This window comes from Mus musculus, chromosome X (genome assembly GCF_000001635.26).
Source record: "Mus musculus strain C57BL/6J chromosome X, GRCm38.p6 C57BL/6J".
Taxonomy (NCBI): Eukaryota; Metazoa; Chordata; class Mammalia; order Rodentia; family Muridae; genus Mus; species Mus musculus.
Genome location: NC_000086.7, coordinates 11,750,014 through 11,772,723, shown reverse-complemented (window position 1 = coordinate 11,772,723; position 22,710 = coordinate 11,750,014).

Genomic DNA, 22,710 nt, shown 5'->3' with positions numbered 1-22,710 from the left:
TATTTTCCTAGACAAGTCAGAAGTAGAAAGGACAGGGTGGTAAACACTCATTGTCATTGCTGAGCTACGATCATCTTCCCAGGTAACATTGTGTCTCAAGACTGCCGAGCTATCATTTACTTTTCCTCTCAAATGCCATCAACCTGATGAGATTAATAACATTAAGTCAGGGAGTATTGTGCAGGGATGTGTGATTGAGTATGTGTATTTGGGAAGACGAGTTGATGGGTCCCAGGAAGAGGGGAAGGATTCATTATAAAATATTAGTTTGATTTTTAGTTGTAACAAAATACACATATGTAAAGCTACCATCTTAATTGTGTGTGTGGGGGGGGGCGTGATAGGGATGGAACCCAAGTCCCCACACATACTTCTACATAGGCTTGTGCATGGGGTTTAGGATGGGGTGGAGGTCCCCCCCCTCTCAAAGATGAAGTCCTGTAAGAATCCCCAAAGCATCACTGGCTGGAGGAAGGCAGCAGGGGAGGGGTTGGTGGATGGGAGTTAAGAGTGTTCTCTGGGAGCTGCTTCCTAGCACTTGAATCTGGTCCAAATCCACAAGAATAGTCCTCCAAAGAGAAGGCTTTGACTCGGGATACTTGCATAGGCTGTGGCTAGCGGAAGGGTGGTAGCTACTGGAGAAGGGAGTCCTTCTCACCCTTGGAAACAACTTACTTGCTTTGGACTGAACGCTTGGGCACCCCCAAATTCTTATGCCAAAACATTATGGTTTCAATTTGAAATACCCTCCACACATTCATAGTTTGAATACCTGGCTCTCAGCTTGTGGCACTGTCTTGGAAGGGTGGAGAGCTTTGAGGAGGTAGGGCCTGGTTGGCAACATGAAGTCACTAAGGATGGTTTTTGAAGGTTATATCTACCTCGGACTCCTAACTGCTCTCTCTTATTCCTGGTCTATTTCCCATGCTTCCTTCCACCAACACAGGAAGAACTACTCTGCTATGGCTTCTTTGCTGTGATAGGCTAAAATTCCTCCACAATAGGAAACCAAAGCAAAAGCTTTCTCCCTTAAATTATTTTTGTCAGGTACCTACTTGCTCACAGAGACACAAATATAACACACTCTCTAATGGGGTGGTGTTAGGAGGTGGCATCTCTAGGAGATAACTACTATAAAACGGGGTCAGGAGGGTAGGGCACACATTTGCTAAGTTTCTAAGTGGTATGACTAAATTCTTACAGAAGAGAAAGTTTTATTTTGGTTTGTGGGTTCAGGACATTGAGTTAACTGGGTTGAAGAAGGTGTGGTGTGGCTTCATCCTGAGCACAGTGGGAATGTGAGGAAGTGACTCCTAACGTCCCGGGGTTTCAGGAAACAGAAGGGCTGAAATTGGCTATCACTCCCAGAGAGCCACTTTTGCTAGATAGGTCACAGTTCCAGAGGGTGGACAACCACCCCAACTAGGTTATTCTTTCAGGACCAAGTATTCAAACTCATGAGCCTGCAGGAGACAGTTATGTTCAAGGATGAGGTTCCTTGGAACAGGCCCAAGAGTGTAACTTTAATTTTTTTCAAAACCTACTTTTAATGTTGGTTCTTAAATGTTTTAACCTCTCTTCTAGCCCAACACCCATCAGGGGTAGTGGTAAAGAAAGGACACGGGGGAAGTGGACCTGTTTAGAAATGGTTCTTTAGAGTGACTCCTATCTGTAGTGTCAGGAAATGAGCAGTTCAGGTCTTAGAAGTTAGCAGTAGGAGGTCAGTCTACTCACAGACACTTCACAGATAAACCAGCAGTCTACTTCCGTAGAGTCTGGTTAGCAGCAGCAGTGGCACTAGGTAGCAGACACAGACAGGCTCTCAGCTTCCACACATGCCAGCAAGAGGGACCTGGAGGTACGCCAGGAGAAGTTCTCAGCTGTGCCTCTCTCAAAGAAGCAAAGATCAGTACAGATGAGAGACCAACAAGCATTGCACAGCTAGCTGTACCAGTAAGCCTAGATCAGCCTCCTTCCCTGTCTATCGAGTTCTACTTGCACTCCTTCCAAACATCATTATGTGTTCTTCACAGGTCTTGCCTCAGCACAAGTATCTGCCTCAGCTGACATCACTCTGCCAATCAGGCACATCTGTGGAAGTGGCATGAAACTGCAGCACACCACCAGAAGGTTTTTGGTGTGTTTCTCTCTATCTATGGAGTCCCAACAAATTACCCCAGCAGTCTACTTCCGTAGAGTCTCAACAGGCATTACACAGCTAGCTCAACTATGCAATGTAATGTAAGGTGGACCAATACATGTGTGTCGTTAGCAAAGAATCCTTCATCATGTCTTTTCAGGTGCTTACTTTAGCAGAACATCCTCTCTCCTATGTCTGCTTCAGCGCAATGTTCCTTCACCTGTTTGCCCCAGCAAAACGCCATCCAACACAACTGACTCCCCAAAGAACCCTTAAGTTTCCAGTTCAGAAGAACTTGCTCTTCTCTTTCTTCCAGGTGACCCAGAACTCAGCCCCGCTAGCCATCTGATCTGGAACTTCCAGGCCACAGCACCGAGAAACACATTTCTGTTGTTTAGTAAACTAGCCATCGTGCATTATTGTATCGTAGCATCCCCAAGGAACTGAGACATATCCAAACACTCTAAATGAAAACATGGCTGGATCCGGACTTCCTCAGCAATGCAGCCAGGAGACTATGGCTTCCTGTCACTGGGGCTTGCTTTTACTCTCATGAGAACAAGCGTTTTCCACTGGCACTCAGAAAGTACATGCCAGACTCCACTGGAGATAAGCCTGGACTTCCATCGATCACAGGAACGGAGTAAAGACTTATGAAACACATTTGAAGAGAAGAGAGACGCCAAATTAAACAAACAGAAGAGCTAATCCCTGCAGAACTCTGCTGGGATATAGAAAGATATTTACATGAAATAAAAGTAGTGTCTATAAATAGGCATCTGACTGCTGTCAAAAAAAAAAAGTCTCAGTGTTTGGAATGGAAACTGCAATTGTTCATTGAAGGGACCCAGTGGCCAAGTGACCATGGCTGAAAACTGAATTGATGACAGCACTGAAAGATTTTCTTAGAAAGTTCAAAATGGACAAGGACATTAAAAAGAAAACATATAACAGAAAAAATTAAGAGGCCTGGGATGAACCTGCAATTCAACTCTAATAGGAGTTCTCAGAAGCCAAGAATAGACAGCCTGCAGGAGAGGAAATAATCAAAGTAATGATAGAATAAATAATTTCTCCGAGCAGGAGAGAGACTGCAATCTTTAGATTTAAAAAGCAGAGCAAATGCCAAACAAGAATTATAAAAGACCCAGTCCCTAAAGGCATCAAAATTTCTGGACTCCAAGGGTGATGGTAAAAATAATTCAGATCCTCCAGGGAAATAAAGGGTCAGAACTTGGTTGAAAGACGAGAGTGGGGCTTCTTATACTCTTGCCCACAGTCCTGTCACCTGAGACAGTTTTATACAGCCCAGGTTATCTAGGAATATAAAACAGATGTACAAATGAAATGTACCCTGAGATGAGATCATGAATTTATTTTAACACAATTCTTTACTATATTTATAATTTTGACATTTTCTAATGGTAAACACAAATATGAATGCTAATGAGGTAGATATGCTACTTGATTTTTACATAAAGAGTTAAATACTGGCTACACTGTAGAAAGACTTTGGATGGTGGTAATGATACTGTGCGTGTGCGTTTGTGTTTGCTAGAGTGTACGTGTATGTGTGTGTGTGTGTGTGTGTGTGTGTGTGTGTGAGAGAGAGAGAGAGAGAGAAAGAGAGAGAGAGAGAGAGAGATATGCATGTGTGTCAGCATGTACGTCACAGCACACATGTCAGGGGATCAGAGAACGTCTTTGTCTATCTTTATGTAGGTCACTGGGATTGAACTCAGATCTCCAGGTTTGGTGATCTCCATTTCTTTGAGACAGACTCTCAAGTAGTTCAGGCTGGTCTTGAACTGGATATACGTGAGATGGAATTGACCCTCAGGTCCTCTTGCCTCTACCTCCCAAGTGCTGGGGATTATAAGTATGTGATATCATACTTCAGTTTTGTGCAATACTGGGGATCAAACCCAGGGGCCTTTGCATGCTAGTTGAGTGCTCTACTAATTGAGTCACATCCTTTGTCCCTGGCTGAATATCTGGGTCTGCAGTAAAGCATCTTCAACATTTTTCAGAGATAAACAATATTTTCATGCCAAGGACAAAGATTTGAATAAATACATGGTCTAACAAGGCAGAAGACATTTTAGGGCTATTTTTAAAATTCTTGCAGATACTGTCCTAATCCCAAGCCAAAATGAGTTTAATATCTGTCTGTCTGTCTGCCTGCCTGTCTGTCTGTCTATGTACCTACCTTTCTATCTATCTTGCAGTAGTGGAGACTGAGTCAGGGTTTTGCATATGCTAAGGAAGCTTGTTTAGCACTGTGTTCTATCTCAAATTCCCCAACAAATGACTTTTATGAAATGTAAGACTTCTTATATTTTTATTATTGTTTTAAAGTTTTATTTATTTTATGTATATGAGTACAGCGTTGCTGTCTTCAGACACCCCAGAAGAGGGCATTGGATTCCTTTATAGATGGCTGGGAATTGAACTCAGGACCTCTGGGCGACGAATCAGTGCTCTTAACCAATGACCCATCTCTCCAGATCCCCCAAACAGCAATATTTAAAGCTGAAACATTGTAACATGATATAATCCTAAAATATAAAATCTGATATTTTAACACCTATGGGAAGTACTAAAAGTCTTTCCTCCATTAAATCATTATGTTTCCTTAAGAGCAAAGACTTTATATTGACAATAAAAAACAAAACAAAACAAAAAAACACTAGAGCTTGTAACATACACCAGTCTCCAAAGTAAGCCGAGGTGTTTCAGGCAGCACTTGGCACTGCGTGGTGCAAGGGCATCCACAGGGTAAAGCAGCACTTGGCATTGCATGGCGTGATGGGGTTTCATGGTTTGAGGGCATGCACAGTGCTTCGAGTTCAGAGCCAAGGTTACAGTGAAGACCTTTGCAATAAGACTGGCAAGCACAGCCGGAAACTCCTTGGTCTCTTATTTTCAATTAATTTTGGGGTGTGCCCTCAGAAACATTTTATGGTTGCCATTTTCGCTTACCATCCTTCAAGTTAAGGTATGTGACCCATATGTAGTTGTGAGCCACAGTTTGAGAAGTTATAAACTGAGAGACCATAAAACAATGTCTTCAAACTTCTGAGAGATCATTTTTCAGTCGAATTCTCTATCTGAGTCTTCTATCAGTCAATGCCCAATAGGAAAATGAGGAACGAGCAAGTATGTCCTGTTGAAGCTACAAGCTAGAATCTTTTTGCCCAACTATCTTTTCTTCATGCCTCCTATTATCAGAACAATACAGGAAGGCTTCCTAGAGCTGTAGTTGTAGGCTAGCTCAAATGTCATGAAGTTTAAAATGGTGTGTGTTATATTGAGCAAAAAGCAAGACAACATGGGTACACTGGTCAGTAAGTATTCACTTGTGGCACTGGTAGTGTGGTTGCCTATCTGGGTTAGTGTGGAACCTGGGTTCCATCCCAAGGACCACAAGTGAATCAACTAATTCTCCTACCACAATGTATTATGCTGTGAGGATAAATTCAACATTTGGACATTTAAGGACTTAGAAATTCTAATGTTTTCCTAAGAATTCTCTCTCTCTCTCTCTCTCTCTCTCTCTCTCTCTCTCTCTCTCTCTCACACACACACACACACACACATGCAGAGTGTGTGTGTATGTTGTGTGTACTTGTTTATTTAAGTGTGTGGGAAGACCAGAAGTTGACACTGTCTTCCTTAATTGCTCTCCACTTATTATTATTTGAGAGAGAGTCTCTCTGACCCAGGAGTTCATTGATTTGGTTAGGCTGGCTGGCCAGTGAGTTTCAGGGATTTGCTTAGCTTTATTGTCCCCCCTCCCAATGTGGGAGTGACAGATGTGTACTGCTTTGCTTAGCTTTTCAGCAAAGTATTCTTTTTATTATTTTAAATCATCTGTATCTGTGTATATATGTGACTGCAGGCACTCATATTTCCTTGGGTGGTTGTGAATCCCCCAACCTGAGTGTTGGGAACTGAACTCAGCTCTTCTGCAAGAGCACTAACCACAGGGACATCTCTCCTGCCCCTTCTTGCCTGGCTTTTATGTGGATGCTGGGGATATGAGCTCAGGTCCCTATGCATTGTACTGGCAGAGTTGTCTTCCCAGCTCCCTTCCCCCAAGAATTTTTCAAGGTGTTATTCATCAAAGCAAAGAGGAACAAATTGAAGAAAAGAGAACTGTCAGATTCTGGGAAGACAGAGACAGATGCCTGGTGTTTGTAGCATCTCGTGTGAGGGAAGTACTATCCCTAACCCCACAGGGGACAGAACAGCCCAATCCAGCTATCCAGTGTTGTCTTGTAGAGAAGGTTCCAGGGCATGTGTCTTTGCTTTCTGTTGATATAACTGAGTACCACAGACTAGGTAAGGTAATTTGTAAAGAAGAGAAATGTATTTCTCATTGTTCTAGTCACCAGGGCAGCATCTGGTGGGAGCCTGTTAGCTAGTGGGGACTCTCTGTAGTATCCTAAGGTGGTGCAGATCATTACAGGACAAGGGCAAGTGTGCTAACCCACATCTCCTTCCTTCTTTTTATAAAGCCATCAATTACATACAGGTATTCAGGTATTCAATACGCACCATTGAGTCTAATCACAACAATTAAACTGGCAAGGTGGCTCAGTGAGCAACAGCTTCTGCCACCAAGCCTAATGACCTGAGTTCAATCTCTGGAACCCACGTGGTGAAAGGACAGAACAGAGTCCTGCAAGTTGTCCTCTGACCTCCACATGCATGCACACACACCAAATAAACAACTTTTTAAAATATCTAATTCCAACGGTTTCTGTAATGTTTCTATCTCCAAATACTGTTAGCCCATGTGACTTTCCAGATTACTTGAAATGCAGGGAACACATTCACACCATAACACCAGAAAGGGAATACAGGACCATAAATTCATAGGAAGGTCTTATGCAATAAATGCAGTTTTGTTAGAGGATGAGATGAGACAAGGGTACAGCGCTGTCTTTGGAAAAATGTTTGCTCTTGACCCCAGCCTCTTTCCACATGTCCATCTTGCAAAGCAGGATGAATCTGTAGTGTTTGAGAGACTGTCTCTCTACTGTAGAGACCTCACATAGACCATCTGTGCCCTTGTTCTAGCCTCTGGCTCTGTGGTACACCCTTTCCAGACATTGTCCTGGTCCTGCTCTGTGTTTTCTCTCCCAACAAAAAGCTGTTCAGTGCTCATTGGATCTGCCACGTTTGCTAGTTAATTTGCCCTTTCACAGGGAGAATAGATTCACCAAAGGAATGAAGCACCAACTTTAGAGTTTCAGGCTATTTCTGGCCAGTGGCAGGGAGGGAGGGCTATTTAAGTACTTCTCAAGTCATTCCAGAGAGGCCACAAGGTTTAGATACAAACATTTCTATGGTGGAGAATCATGCAAAGACACAAAGAAAAGGCATGTCAAGAGCTGGCCGGGAACGGAGGGGATGGTGAAGCTCTTTGGGTACCACATGCATATAATACCTTAAAAGGGTTCTTCAAAACTTTTGTGAGCATATTTGACAAATAGCCTGTTTTTTCCTTTTAATTTTCTTGAGACAGGGTCACTATGTTGCCCTATGAATGACCAGGAACTACAAAGACTATATTGGCCTTGAACTCACAAAGATCTGTCTGCCTCTGCTTCTTGAGGGCTGGAATTAAATATGTACATCATTATGACCAGGGACAGATAGCTATAAAAGCCCAGGTGACATATACATATGGAATCCTGCCAAATGTATTCGTTACTGGTCATAGTGACCCATGCCTTCTGTTATCTTACATCGGAAAGCCCTGACAAAATACTAGTCATTGTGGCTAAAACGATGCATGTATTAACCCAAGTTCCTGGAGGCTGGAAGTCTGAGAACAAGATGTTGGCAGGGTTGGTTTATCCTGAGGACCCTCTCCTTCGCTTGCATACAGTCAAGTTTTCCCATAGCCTGTGTGCCTGGATTTTAACCTTCCCTTCTAAGGACACCTGCTACTTTGGGTTAGGGCCCAACCTAAGGGCCTCATCTAACCTACTCATCTGTGTAGGAGCCCTGTTCACAAGTCCAGTCACATTGTGAAGCCACATGGGTTTAGGCTTCCCCATTTCAGTTTTGGGAGGGCATAGTTCAACTTACCACAGGAACAGAACTCCAACTTCATACATCACAGCAGTATGCCCAACTGAAAGCTTAGACTTCACAGCCTCCCTTGCAGCTAGGGTTGGTCATGTGACACATCCTTGACAACAAGATGTTGCAGGGGCTTTTGGGTGGAACTTCTTGGAATATTGGAATGTGAGTGGGCACCTCTGCCCTTTGCTTACAATCTATCTGAAATTCTGATGGGGTGGCTGAGTTCTGTTGGCCTTTGTAAGAGTCTGGGGGTCCCATCCTAAGAATGAAGAAAAATGAGCTGGGTTCTTGGATGGTCTCATGGGGCAGCACCCCTGGGTAGCCTGACACTGGGCTGATGTTGCCAGAGAGAACCTTTCCCCACCCCCGAATCTCACTTAGGTTGCCAGGTTTTCAGGTTTATGTTACTGCCGTTGAACATAATATTTAATTGTCAGGGCAATAAGTACTTTGATTTCTCAGTCCTGGAAACATGTTCCCTGCAGCTTGACAGGAGGCAGTGTGCTGAATAGGGCCTGGCTAGACTAGGAGCCAGCTGGGGAGTGGCTGGCCCTGATGGAAAGGAGGCAGGGAGATGCTGCGCGCTGATGACTCTAGCTGAGAAATTGGCAGGCTGTGTTAGTCCCTCTGAGGATCTTGAAACAGACGGTGTTTGAAGTGGGGTGGGGATGCCATCCCACGTCTTCTAAGAAGCACCTGAGGATACAGCTCTGGAAGCTGAGGTGTCTGTAAAAGTGACATGCCGAGAATCACTAAATGGCTGTGAAGGCTCCTCAGGTCCTTTATGTTCCCTCTGCGTGGAGCAGAAGGCCCTTCCACTTAGGCAGACGGTGTCCTAGCCTCAAGGGGTCAGTGTGAGTGGCGTTTGTCTGGTGGGGTGTTTCCAGTGGGGAGGGAGGCTGTCGCAGCACAGAGCATGTGGGCCAGCCTTTCAGCAGCATCGTCTCCCTGGGCACGCACTCAACATACCAAATGAATCTGAAGCTGGGATTCGTACATGACAGCAGAGAGATAAGCAGGGAAGAAAAGGCGCGCAAGGGCGATGATGAATATTCTATTTGTGACATTTTTCCTGTATTCAGTCAAATAGAAGAAAGTGTTCAAATAACGAGCAGTCACTTTGGTGGCTAGTGTGGCAGTTCCTTGGTAACGCAGTACTTAACTCACTCCCTTCTCAGAGAGGTAGCCTCATGTGGGGGGGAGGAGTTGGGGGGTATGGGGAGGGAGCACATCAGTGCAAATGGGGCATTGATTTGGGGAGAGAATCCTAAGTCCAAGGTTGCCTTAGACTGCTACTGGGGTGGTGATGTCCTTTGGCCACTGGCTCTGCCCCTCCTGCCTCTCATGGAGAGAAGAAAAAAGAAAAATGAAAAAGCCAAATAGGCAGGAAAGTTGGGAGTTTTAGAGATTGACACAGGGGGGTCTCCGTCTTCAGAGACTTGTCATGGCAGCCATTTTTGTTCCAGGGCGCCACAAAGCATACTGAGAAGAGTCTCTGGTGCTCCTGAGAGTTGTATTTAGGATTTGTCTTAGGTAGACATCTCCTAAAGTCAAAACCTAGACAAAGATTCCAGTACTAAGAGTATGTTTGGGCTGGGAGGAGGAAAGGAGAGGAAGGTCTAGGTGTCAGAATCTGGTAATGGGCAGATAGTACTGTGGGCGGGCAGCTGGGGCTCAGGCTGGGAAAGGCCTCAGGCCTAACTGGAGCTACCTAGTACGAGGCCAAGCTGACGAGAGTTGGGTTTTGACAGTGAATGCTAAAACTCTGGGCTACGCCCTTGCCCAAATGGGCTGACAGGTCTGGGACCTGTAAATGTCATATTCATCTGCCCCCACCCTGCCCAGGCCTGTCGTCCCCATTTCTACCAACCCAGCAGAGGCCCGTTATCTATCCCCTTCCTCCCTTCCCTGGCTCAGGCCTGTCATTTTCAAGCCTGTTCCTATGGCATCTTGGGAAACTACATTTTCCTTGTTCCTTATTCATTGGCTTCCAATATATGATGTGGCCAGTGGGAGGCACAGATAGAAGTCATAGGGCAGGAAGAGGAAAGAAGCCAGTATAGCTCCTCACTCTTTTCCATGGTAACTAGCATCTTTTCACTAGCTAGGTCTCTTCTGTTGTTCCAGCCTGGGTCTGGTGGCCTGACTTCTGGGCTATACATATACTATAGTCCCCTTTTGGACTCTATCTTGAACTATGGTGGTCCTTTCCTACTTCTGACATTGCCACGAGAAGTACACACTACTGAAGCACTAAAACTGAGTACAGTTTGGGGACTACCTGTGTCTCTTGTGAATGAGGACAGCAGTGAAGAATTGGATTACAGATGGATGGCAGGTGGAATTTTTGATTCCCATGCACCACTGGTGTACTGGCTAGTTTTATGTCAACTTGACATAAGCTAGAGTCATTGGAGAGGAGGGAACTTCAACTTAGAAAATGCCTTCCTAAGACTGGGCTGCAGGTAAGCACATAGAACATTTTCTCAATTAGTGATCAATGGGTTCCGGTGCAGCTGAGCCTACATGGTGCCATCCCTGGGCTGATAGTCCTGGGTTCTATAAGAAAGTAAGTTGAGCAAGCCAGGGGAAGCATGCCAGTAAGCAGCACCCTCCATGGCTTCTGCCTCCAGGCTCCTACCCTGTAAAAGTTCCTGCCCTCACTACTTTTGGTAATGAACTGTCATATGGAATTATGAGTGAAATAAAGCTTTTCAAGCTAGTCTGTAGTGGAGCACCTTTAATCCCAGTGCTCTGGACACAGAGGCATATGGATCTCTGAGTTCAAGGCTAATCCAGTCTAGAGTTCTAGAACATCCAAGGCTATATGGAGAAACCTGGTCTCAGAAAACAACAAAAAGAAGACAAAGGAAGAAGGAGGAGGAAGAGGAGGAGGAAGAGGAGGAGGAGGAGGAGAAGAAGAAGAAGAAGAACAACAACAAGAGAAAGAGAAAGAGCAACAGCAACAGCAACAATCAGCAGCAGCACAGCAATAGTAACCCTAACTAGGACAAACACTGTATTAGTCCATTTGGGATGCTATAATAAGCCATGATGGACCAAGTAGCTTATAAATAAAGGAAATACATTGCTCAAGTTCAAGAGTCTGGAAAGACCAAGTCTGAAGTCCCAGGAGGTCCTGAATTATGAGAGCCCACTTCCTGCTTCACAGATGGCTGTCTTTCTCACTGTGTTCCCATATGGTAGAAGGGGCAGGGGAGGTCATTGGGCCGTGTGTGTGTGTGTGTGTGTGTGTGTGTGTGTGTGTGTGAGAGAGAGAGAGAGAGAGAGAGAGAGAGAGAGAGAGAGAGAGAGAGAGACCTTAAACTAGAAATCCTCCTGTCTTTGCCTCCTGAGTGCTAGAATTATCAGTATGAGCCTCTATACTTTTCTTTGGGTTATATTTTAAGCTTCCTTCCTTCCTTCCTTCCTTCCTTCCTTCCTTCCTTCCTTCCTTCCTTCCTTCCTTCCTTCCTTCCTTCCTCTCTCTCTCTCTCTCTCCCTCTCTCTTTCTCCCCCTCTCTCTCTTTCTTTTTTTATTGTATGTGATTGTGTGTATGTGGGGGTATATGCTATCACATGACTGTAGGGCTCAGAGGACAACTTTGTGGAGTCAGTTATGTCCTTGTACCTTTATACTGGTTCTGGGAATTGAACTTGGGTTACCAGGCTTGTATAGCAATCACATTTACCTACTGAACTACCTCATCAACCTTGGGTCACATTTTTAAAAACCGGATTTTATTTATGTTATGTGAATGACTGTTTTTCTTGCATATCTCAATGTGCACCATGTACTTGCCTGGCGCCTGGGCAAGTCAGAAGAGGGCAACAGATCTCCTGGAACTGATGAATGGCTGTCCTGGGAACTGAACCCAGATCTTCTGTAAGAGGAAAAAGTGCTCTTAGTCACTGAACCATCTGACCCACCACTGGGCCATGCTTTATATGGTTATATTAACCTTACTCACCAGAACCTTGCCTTTATGGCCTGATTATCCACATCTCCCCTAACATCTTTGCCTCCCCATACCATCACCAGCTATGAGTTTGGGGGGACACACAAATAATCTGTGTATAGCAGTGTACACCATTCCCTGGGACTCAAATCTGACCCCAGTCTGCAATGAGGATCCAGATCCAGGTAGGCTGGCATCCAGAAGAGGGCTATCCAGTTGAATCCAACTGAGATGTGCCAATCTAGAGATGAAAAAATTGAGTATAGAGCGAACCTCTAACCTACTAGGTATGTGTTTGTTATGTAGCAGGAGACAACTGATAATGCCCACTATTCTGTTTCCTCTATAGCAAATACCCCTAGTAAGCTGAAAAACTGAAGCCTGGGAGAACGCCCCATGCCGCTGAGAGATTAGGGGAAGGAACCTTTTTTTTTTTCACTAGAAGTTACCGCACACCAGGTATTGTGATGCTCTGTGTCTGTTAAGGCCAGACTTCATGGAAACCTTGCAAGATACGTGCTCATCTCACTGTGCCACAGATGAGGAAGAGACAGTTGAACAGAGCATGTTCTCATTCTCTAGATGGTCTTAAGTGCCTCTCAATGCACACCACTTGAATGCCTATTTGTACATTGCTTCAGGGTCTGTGGTTCCACCCGTTCTCTGTGGCCACATTCCCAGAACTCAGTTCAGTCCTTATCTTTTGCCCTCTCTGGTAGAAGATACTCACTGAGCCTGGCTCCTTTAAATCTCTTCCTAAGAACAGCCAGGTCTCAGCTGTTTCTTCAGGACCCAGACACTTCTGGGAGACTTTAAGGAAATTAATTTCACCAAGATATGCACACTGTCTCTCTCTTTCAAGAGGTTTCCCACAAGGATCTGATGAAGTCCACTGAATGCTAATGATATCCCACGATGTCTGCATGACATTGAGACTGGAGCTTTGATGTTCGGAATTTATTGATAACTAAAAAGGATCATAATTACTGATCAATCACCAGGAGGCTGGCACCAAACTAGGAATGAGGAATGAAAGGCACCCAAATCATAATCTAAAGGTTTTAATTTTTTTTTCAAGACAGTGTCTCACCTGAAATCCAGGTTAGCCTAAAATTTGCAGTGTTCTTGTCTTAAGCCTCAAGAGCACTGGGGTGACAAATGGGAGCTGCCACACTTGGCTGAGGGAACTTTGAATTTCAGTAATATTAATTTTCTCTTGGTGTGGCTAATTAAAATATTCTTGTGAGTTTTAGCTCCATCTAACTTAAGTGGTGTTTGGTGGCCGACCCATGTCTCTTTGGGAACAATGATAGAAAGAAACTCTGATAGTGACAGATGGATGGCTTTTCTCTCTCTGTTTGCATGAATTGCCCTATGAGTCATTGACTTTGGCTGAATCAATAAGAGTTGGGTGCATTTCCAGAAAGTTCTGCTGCATCTGTAAGAGCAACCCAGACCATCCTTTGCTTTCTCTGTTGTCTTTTAGCTAGATGGCTCAGAAAGTTCTATGAGGGCTGGGCTTGTCTTCGCGTTAAGCCTCCCAGCCTACCATCGAGGTGAAGAAAGCAGCGCTGGGGCTGCTGCCGCCATGGGAATCCAATCAACATCCCATGGCTGCACTGTGAAGCAGTGACATCAACTGTAACCCACCCAGTGACTGTCTCAGTGTCATGTGGGGATTTGTACTTGGACCACATTCCTTGGCTACATTCATACTGACTGGGTGGATACATACAGACACACACACACGTACACATACATGCTAAACATACCTGCTCCACCTCAGCTAAATTGCAGGCACATTAAACTTTGAGATTTACTCTTGAAAAATTGGCCTGTGTGGTGTTTTGGATGTGAATTGCCACCACAGGTTCACATGTGGTCTTCAGTTGTTGAAACTATTTGGGAAGGATCAAGGGTGTGGCCTTGTTAGAGGAGGTGTGCCACCAGGGGTATGCTTTGAGGTTTTGAAAGATTCGTGAGACTCTCAGTGCTCTCTTTCTGCCTGATGGTTATGGATTAAGAGGTGAACTCTCCACTGTTCCTTCACTCTGCCATTATAATCTCTAACTCTCTGAAACCATAAACCAAGTGTGATGGTTTCTATATGCTCAGCCCAGGGAGTGGCACTAATAGGAGGTGTGGCCTTGATGGAGTAGGTGTATCACCGTGGGTGTGGGCTTTAAGACACTCATCCTAGCTGCCTGGAAGCCAGTATTCTGCTAGCAGCCTTCAAATGAAGATTTAGAATCCTCAGCTGCTCCTGCACCATGCCTGCCTGGATGCTGCCATGTTCCCACCTTGATGATAATGAACTGAACCTCTGAACCTGTAAGCCAGCCCCAATTAAATAGTGTCCTTTATATGAGTTGCCTTGGTCATGGTGTCTGTTCACAGCAGTAAAACCCTAACTAAGGCACCAAGTTAAATCTTTTCCTTTATAAGCTGCTTTGATCACGATCTTTTATCATATCATAGAAAAGTAACTAAGACTGTGCATGTGCTTGTATGTATATTTGTGTTCACATGCTTGCAGACTCACATCCATAGAGGCCATGTACACACGTACATGGTACTTACAAGCTGATGTCTGGTGTAAATTCAAAGGGTAGAGAAACAGACTCTGTCCTTCATTGGGGAGAGTGGGAAGGTCAGAGCTGGCTTTGCAGTTTGAAAGACCCAGTGAAAATGAAGACATAGGGGCCAAGGTTAGGAAACAAAAACCTAATAGGAAACCTAAAGACTCTGGCTGAGTTTGCTTTGTGCTGCTATGGTACAGTCACCTGAGGTGGATCATTTATAACCAAAAGAAATTTGTTTCTTACAATTTTGGAGGCATAGACCCAAACAAAGATCAAGATAAGAATAGGTTTGGGATCTGGTAAGAGTCTTATCTCAACTCCAAGATGGTACCTCTGTTGCTGTGTCCTATGGAGGGGAGCACTGTGCCCCCCCCATATGACCGCACACGTAGCAACCGAAGGGGGCAAACACGGTCCTTCAAATGCTTTTGTAAGGCCATGTAATCCCATTTCTGAAGACTGAGTCCACATGGCTCAGTCACCTGTCTTAGTCACATCTCTCAGTTACTTTTCTAGTTGCTATGGTAAAATACTCTCACAAAAGCAACTTAAGGTAGGAAGGATTTATTTTGGCTCACCGTTTACAGGTGGAGAAATCAAGGTGGCAGCAGGAGCCTGAAGCAGCCACTTACCTTACTTACATTGTAGGCATTATGAGAGAAATGAATGCTGGTGCTCAGTTCACTTTCTCCATTTTAGACAGTCAAGGATCTCAGCCCAGGGAATGGTACCACCCAGAGCAGGCAGGTCCCTCACCTCAATTAACCTACTTAAGATAACCCTCCACAGACAGAGGCCTGTATCCCAGGGGAATCTGGATCTCATCAAGTTGACAGTTGGGCTTAGCCTTCATACCTCCTAAAGGATGTATCTCTTAATGCCACTGCCTTGGAGAGGAACATGAATTTTGGAGGGGGCACAAACATTTGAACTGCAGCTGACATTGACATACATATAAAGCTTTCCCCACCTTTCTTCCATGCACCCTCTTTTGACTTATGGTGTTTATTTGCTAGTTAATGAGTTTCTAAGCAAAAAAAAATTAGAAAATTTAAGTTATTAACACGAATGTACCATTCATCCATATAGTGTGTGCTGTCAGTTTTAAATGCAAATATAAGAGCATTTAACTAGTTTGCAGCATCACCGGAATTGCACAATTTGTGCTCCATTGCTCGTACATGCATATGTATTTTGTTCTTACCAGAATGCAAGAAAGGCAGCAGAAAACTCACTCAACTGATCTCTTTGACTTCCTCACTGGTTTGCCTTCTACCCACTCTGCTTGCAGCTTACTTGTGAGTAAGGAAGGGTTAGAGTAAAGGAGACTATAAGTCACCTCATCTTTCACCTTCCTTCTCTGTCACCATTTGTGACAGAAGTGGCTGATTGATACACAAAAGCAATGCAAAGGGAAAAAATAGGGTCTGAGGATAGGGCTCAGTGATAGAGTACTTCTCTAACATTCATAAGACTCCCCAGCAGCTCCCCTACCGAAAGAGCATTGTTTATTTGTTCGTTTGTATGTATGTATGTATGCATGTTTGTATGTATGTATGTTTGTATGTATTTATGTATTTTTGAGGCAGTATTTCATTTTATAGCTCTGGCTGGCCTGAAATTGCTATGTAGACCAGGCTGGCCCCAAACTCATAGATATTCTCCTGCCTTTGAGACAGAGCTACACAATTAAATACTTCCTCAAAAATACATACACATATAATTCATTCATACATACATACATACATACATACATACATACACACATATAAATAAAGCTTAGATAAAGCCATGTACCACCAATCTGGCAGCCTTACTTGAATTACACTTAGTTTTCTTTGGTATACTTTGGATAGGGGCTGCACATGGATACCATTTCCAATATGTGGTTGTCAGAAAAAAAGTTGGTTCTCTCCATCCTCCATATGGTTCATGTGGATTGAACTCAGGTCATTAGACTTGGCAGCAGGCATCTTTACTTCACTGAACCATCTTGCTGGCCCAACAGTATCTTTTTTCGTCTTTTCCCCTGCTTGGTTCATGATCATTTGTTTTGGTTTTGGTTTTGGTTTGATTTTGTTCCTGTGCCTTTCTTCCTCTGAAATGGAAAATGCTGCCCCCATAGGCTATCAACTGCCTTTCCCTCAATTGTGGATGTAACATGCTTACCTTGTACTGATTTCCAGTCCCTCTGAGCTCCCATGCCTTATGGGCTCACCTGAACTCCATACTTGGGGCCACAGTGAACACTGCAATCTAATGAAGCCACCAGAAAGGTCAGCATACATATGGTACATAGCTCCCTTACACATGCACATGCTCTGTTGGCTTGGCAGCCTCAGTTATGGAACACAGGTTGAGAAGTAAACTAATTAAGAATTACAAGATATAGGCAACCCAGCATTAAACCATCCACGAGGCCACTGTGACTGTAGGCTCTGGCTGACTGCTTGCTTAGTGTTCATGCTCTTGAAGCCAGCCCTTGGTATCTGTAAATGCAATGCAGGGTATGCTAACACCTGAGTGTCTGGGGCAGGATGTGTGTGTGCAAAGTAAAAGAAATCCAAAACCTTGGTGGGGAACATATTCCAACATGGCTGACCCCAAACACCAACAACCTGCAGTTGCTAAATGCAGCAGAGGTAGAAAGAAGTGCACAGAATTTGTTCCGGTGAGCTGATATTGAAGAGGTAAGCTTAGCCATTAGAAAATTCCACTGGACCGATCTTCCCTCCTGGAAGAGACAGGCCAGAGAGCACATAGACCAGAAGGGAGAGGCTGAGTAAGCCCCTACTACCTCATTCCCTAGAGACCAATCAGTTTAAAGGGTGCACTATTCTGCCAATCCTATTGTGCCTAGTTGCTGATGCTCTATTCCACCCCTGGAAACCATATAAAAATTTGCTGAATGGGCCATTGGGGGTCACCGCCTCTTCTTCAGGTCTGGGACGACCCCAGTGCACTGGAACAATAAATTCCTCTTGCTTTTTGCATTGATTCCAGCTCCACGTGGTAAGCTAAGGCTTGCCAGAGTCTTACAATATGAATTGGCTTTAGAACATGATGACACTGGGGCCGTGGACTCCAGTACAAAGGGGAAAGAATTGGTGGAATCAAGCTAGCACACACACATTGACTTTAGAAGGAGAGAGCAAGTGAGCCGTTCACATGCATGTGTACAGAATAAAAACGGACTGATGGATATACACCCAAATGTTACCAGTGATTATTTCTTGGTCATAGGATTAAAGGTGATAATAATGAAATAATTAGTTTTGCTTATCTGTAGTATCCACATTTTCTAAAATAGATATGCATTACTCTTGTAATAAAAAAATGATAAAAAAATCTACAAACGTCTAGGAAAAGTTAGGGCAATCTTGAAAAGCCTAGGGTTTAGATGTGCAAGTTGCTACATGCCATGAATAATTTACAAATTAAATTGATTTTAAAGCACAGCTAAAATAAATTTGATAAGATGGGCCACAGTTACGTTCTTTCTTATCATTCACATTTGTACATTTTATAGTCAATGAAGAGTGACAGCCACTATTTAGAATTCTAGTGAAGAACAGTCATAACTATTTGTCACCTGCTCAGCATCTAAACAATGGTCTGCCTGCTCACCTGCCCAGCCTGTGCAAGAGTGGGGGGGACCTGGAATCCACACTAAATAACAGTGTCTAAGCACAGAGGCAGCAAGGAGGATAGACAGTCTCTTTGGAGAACTAATGAAAACAGTAAGGACAGGTTTGTAAGCATTAGCCAGGCTCTAGTGAAGGACAGGATGCAGGAATTAAGGCATGAATCAAAAGCCCCAGTCACAAAGAGGAGGCAGGGAGCATTTCAGACTGAGGTCCCAGAGGGACCCTTGGGAGTGGCAAGTTACATCAGTGCCAGGTGATCATGAACCTAAGAACCTCCTAAGGATCCTGGGTCCAGGTGCTAAACAGACACCTTCTAACACTGTGGACTGATCGACAAGACCCAGACACTGAACTGAGGTGCTTGCTGTTCCTTTATTGTAATCAAAGTTTTAGGCACCATCTTCCCCATGAGGGCAGGGAGGGGAAGGCTCAACTTTTTCTTTGTCTGGAATGAAAAAAGTGAAGAGCCTCAGTTGGGTTACATTCAGTGACACCCCCAGGGACCCTGGCTGCCTTTTCCATCTCCAATGGTATTAAGGCTCATCCTTACCCGTGGTGTGCTTCTGAGGGTCTCTGGAGGTGCTGGAGAACCTGCATTTCTAATAGGCTCCCAGTGTCACTGAGATATTTATTGGTTGGTGGGCTACAGAGAGCAGCAGGTTGAAGGCAAAATGGCTCACTAGGACTGTCTGTCTCCATCCCTCCTCCCTCCCCCTCCCCCACCCTTCTCCCAGGTTAGGTTCTGATCAACCGCAGGGCCCTGCAGGCCACAGCTGGTCCTGCTGATGGCTTTTGCAATGCGCCTAGCTGTTGCTCTGGAGGAAGCCACCGGGGTGAGTTCCCCACATCCCTTCTTCCTGTTTTGGTATTCAGTTTCTCTCCTGGCCTGTCTTTTCTTTGCCTCCCTCCTCTTTTCCTTCTCTGCACGCCTTCCTCTTTGCCTCGTCATTACTGCAGGAGATTTATTTTTAGAGTCAAGGCCACAGAGTTGCAGATTCGGCAAGGGCCTAAAACAAATCGACAAACGGAAAGTGTTTGTCTTTGAAGCCGGTGTGAATGAGGGGCCTGCTAGCTGGGCCTGTCAATATGCTCTTATCTAGGCTTGTTTTCTGAGTCACCCACGTGGGTTGGCTTTCTTCCTCCTCCCAGATCAGAAAAGAGGTTGAAACACAAGAAGCAACTGAAATCTCATTTCGCCCCTGTGAGATCTTGGCAGATGCAGCTCTTAGCTGACCACCTCCACAGCGCTAGGCATGCCCACAATAGAGGCAAACAGAAATGAGAGAAAGTTGGGCTACATCCGTTTTCTTTGCATCTGTAAGTGAAGCCTTGATGTTGGCCGTCTAGGAGGGTTGGGTGACAGCAACTGGGGTGGGAGGTGGGAGGTGGGAGGTGGAGGGGTGTCAGAGTTTTTCTGAGTCCTGTCCTCAGGAGCTACAGAACCAATGTGCTGGATAAGCCACTTACACCACTGCCCTGATCCTTTGTCCTTTCAAAGGTCCGACTGGTAAAGTTAGCGCTAAATTCTTCCTAGGCTTTCTGCCAAGTAGGTCTTTCTGGCTGGCTACCTCCTGTGCTTCTCCTAAACCTCACAGGGCCAGGAACCATGGCAATCCCTTCCCATCGCTCAGGCCTCCCATGTGCTCCCTGGAACATTAGTCTGCTCAAACTCTACACAAAGAGTTTAGATGTGGCCTTTTTGTATTTCAGAGGCCAGTGGATTTCTATGAGTTACGGGCTAGTCTGGTCTACGCAATGAGTTTCAGGCCAGCCAGGGCTAGCTTCTGTCTTTAAGACGCTGTCTTAAAACAGCAGCAGCAGCAGCAGCAACAACAACAACAACAACAACAAAACTGAAAACAACAACAAAAAATGAAAACAAATTTGCATTTAGAGTGTGTGCAATACAGGAATTTTGTGGTGTCTCTGAGAACAATGGGACCTTTCTCAGGAAGCTAGAGTTCTGGAAACTCCACAGCTATCCAAGACACCCTGAGTCAGTGGCGTTTGGGTTCTTGTCTTGAGAATTTGAAGAATGAAATCCATAGACGCAGAGGGTGAGTTTTAGAGAGTGGTCTATTTATTATAGATTCTTAGGTGACAATGGGGGTGGGCACATAACAGCACAGAGCTTGTGTGTAACAGGAGGGGTCCCAGGAAACAGGGCAACATCAAGCTTCTAGTCTGGGGCCTTTTCTAAGGACGGCAGAAACTGGGGTGGGGTATGGGGAAGGGCATGGTCAGTCTAGCTGTTCCATTCCAGGTGCCCAGGGGCTTCCTCTCAGTTCCAGCCACGTGTTTATGAGGCTGGTGGATGTGGCCGTACCCATTCATTCTTACCAGTATTTCTCTTTCCTTCTTTCCTTCTTCTTTCCTTCCTTCCTTCCTTCTTTCCTTCTTTCCTTCTTTCCTTCTTTCCTTCTTTCCTTCTTTCCTTCTTTCCTTCTTTCCTTCTTTCTTCCCTCCCTCCCTCCCTCCCTCCCTCCCTCCCTCCCTCCCTTCCTCCCTTCCTTCCTTTCTTCCTTCCTGACAGAGTTTCTCTGTGTGACAATGCTGGCTGTCCTTGAACTCATTCTGTAGACCAGGCTGGCCTCAAACTCACAGGGATCCTCCTGACCCTGCCTCCCGAGTGCTGGGATTAAAGGCGCGCACCAATACTGACCAGCGACCAGTATTTCTTGAGAACCTGCTATGTTCTGGTCTCAGGTTTAGGCATAAGGATTGAGTGATGAAGAAGGCCGCCCCTATCCTCAGTATTCTTCCACTCCAGTGGGGAGGCTAGATAGCAAACAAAGCCATGGATGGATGTCTCAGCAGAGCCAAGCAATGGAAAAGCTATGTGGAGCTCTTTAAGGCATGTTGGCTAGGGAAGGGCTTGTTATGTGTGCGTCAGCTGAGGATCATTGCCTTGCACATACTAAGCAGTTGCTCTACTGTTGAGTTTCGTCTCTAGTTTATTTTCTTAGAAATAGGGTCTTGCGAATCAATTTTTAAAATTTTCATATGTATAAGTGTTTTACCTGCATGTATATTGTTGAGCCACCTGCAGGTAGCACCAGAGGATACCAAAACAGATCATTGGATCCCCTGGAAGAGGAGTTACCAATGGTTGTGAACCACCATGTAGATGCTAGAGATGGAATCCTGGTTTTAGCATCTGGTCATAACCTCTGAGCCATCTCACCGCATCTCCCCTTTGTTTTAATCTAGGGTCTCACTATGATGGCCACATTAGCCTCAAACTCAAGCTCTTCCTGCCTCAGCCTTCCAGGTGGCTAGCATTATAAGTATTTCTGAACCTGCTTGGGACAAGGTTTCGAGTAGAGACCTAGACAAGATGAAGCAGATGGGAGCAGGGAGGAGTGGTCGGGTGGATAGACAAGCTAGTGTAAAAGTCTTGGGATTGGACTACATTTCGAGAGTTCAATGAAAAAGCTGGTGTGGTAGGATCAGAGGGCCCCATTTGTAGAGAAGGTTGATATGGGGTCCGGTTAGCAGGCAGGGCCAGGCTGTAAAGGTCTTGTAGGTCATAGTGAAAAGTTTGTCATTTTTTTTCTTGAGTATAAATGTTTCATTGTTCTCTTGAGATAAAGCCTCTTTATAAAGCGTACGCTGGCCTAATCTGCTATCTGACCACCTCTACCTCTCAAGTGCTGGGCTTACAAGCACGCCTGGCCAGTGCTGGAGTCGCAACCTCTGACAGCGGCCAGTTACCGAGAGGACATGTAACAAATGCCCACTGCAACCTTTCTTCAGATATGCTCAGCTCAGGAACTGTGGTGAGCCACAGGGACTCCTGTTTGGAGGGAGGGCTCTGGTTCCAGGCTAGCTCTCTTGTCTTTGTCTCCCACAGTGATGTAAGGAGCCTAAGCCATGTACTTCCAATACCACAAAGTTGGCTATGCGTTTCTGTCATCATGGACTAGACTCTGGAAGTGGGGACCAGGAGAAGAAGCCTTAGCTCTCTCTTCATTAGTTTCTGTGAGGGATTTGGGGATAGCAACACAACCACAACATAGAAAGAGGTCTGCTACTGTAGGGCTCAATAATATTTATTGAATGGATGAATCAAGCCAAGAAGATTAGTCATCTCGATCTTCCCAAACCTGCTTAGGTGACTTCCCGTTAGCTTTTTGGAGCTGCCCAGAAACCTTTTAATTATATCTTTCCAAAAGTTTACCATATCACATAAACTAGTTTTTCATATGAAACCAAAAGTTTTTTTGTTTTGCTTTTTTTTTGTTTGTTTGTTTTTTAAGACAGGGTCTCCCACCAGGCAGTGG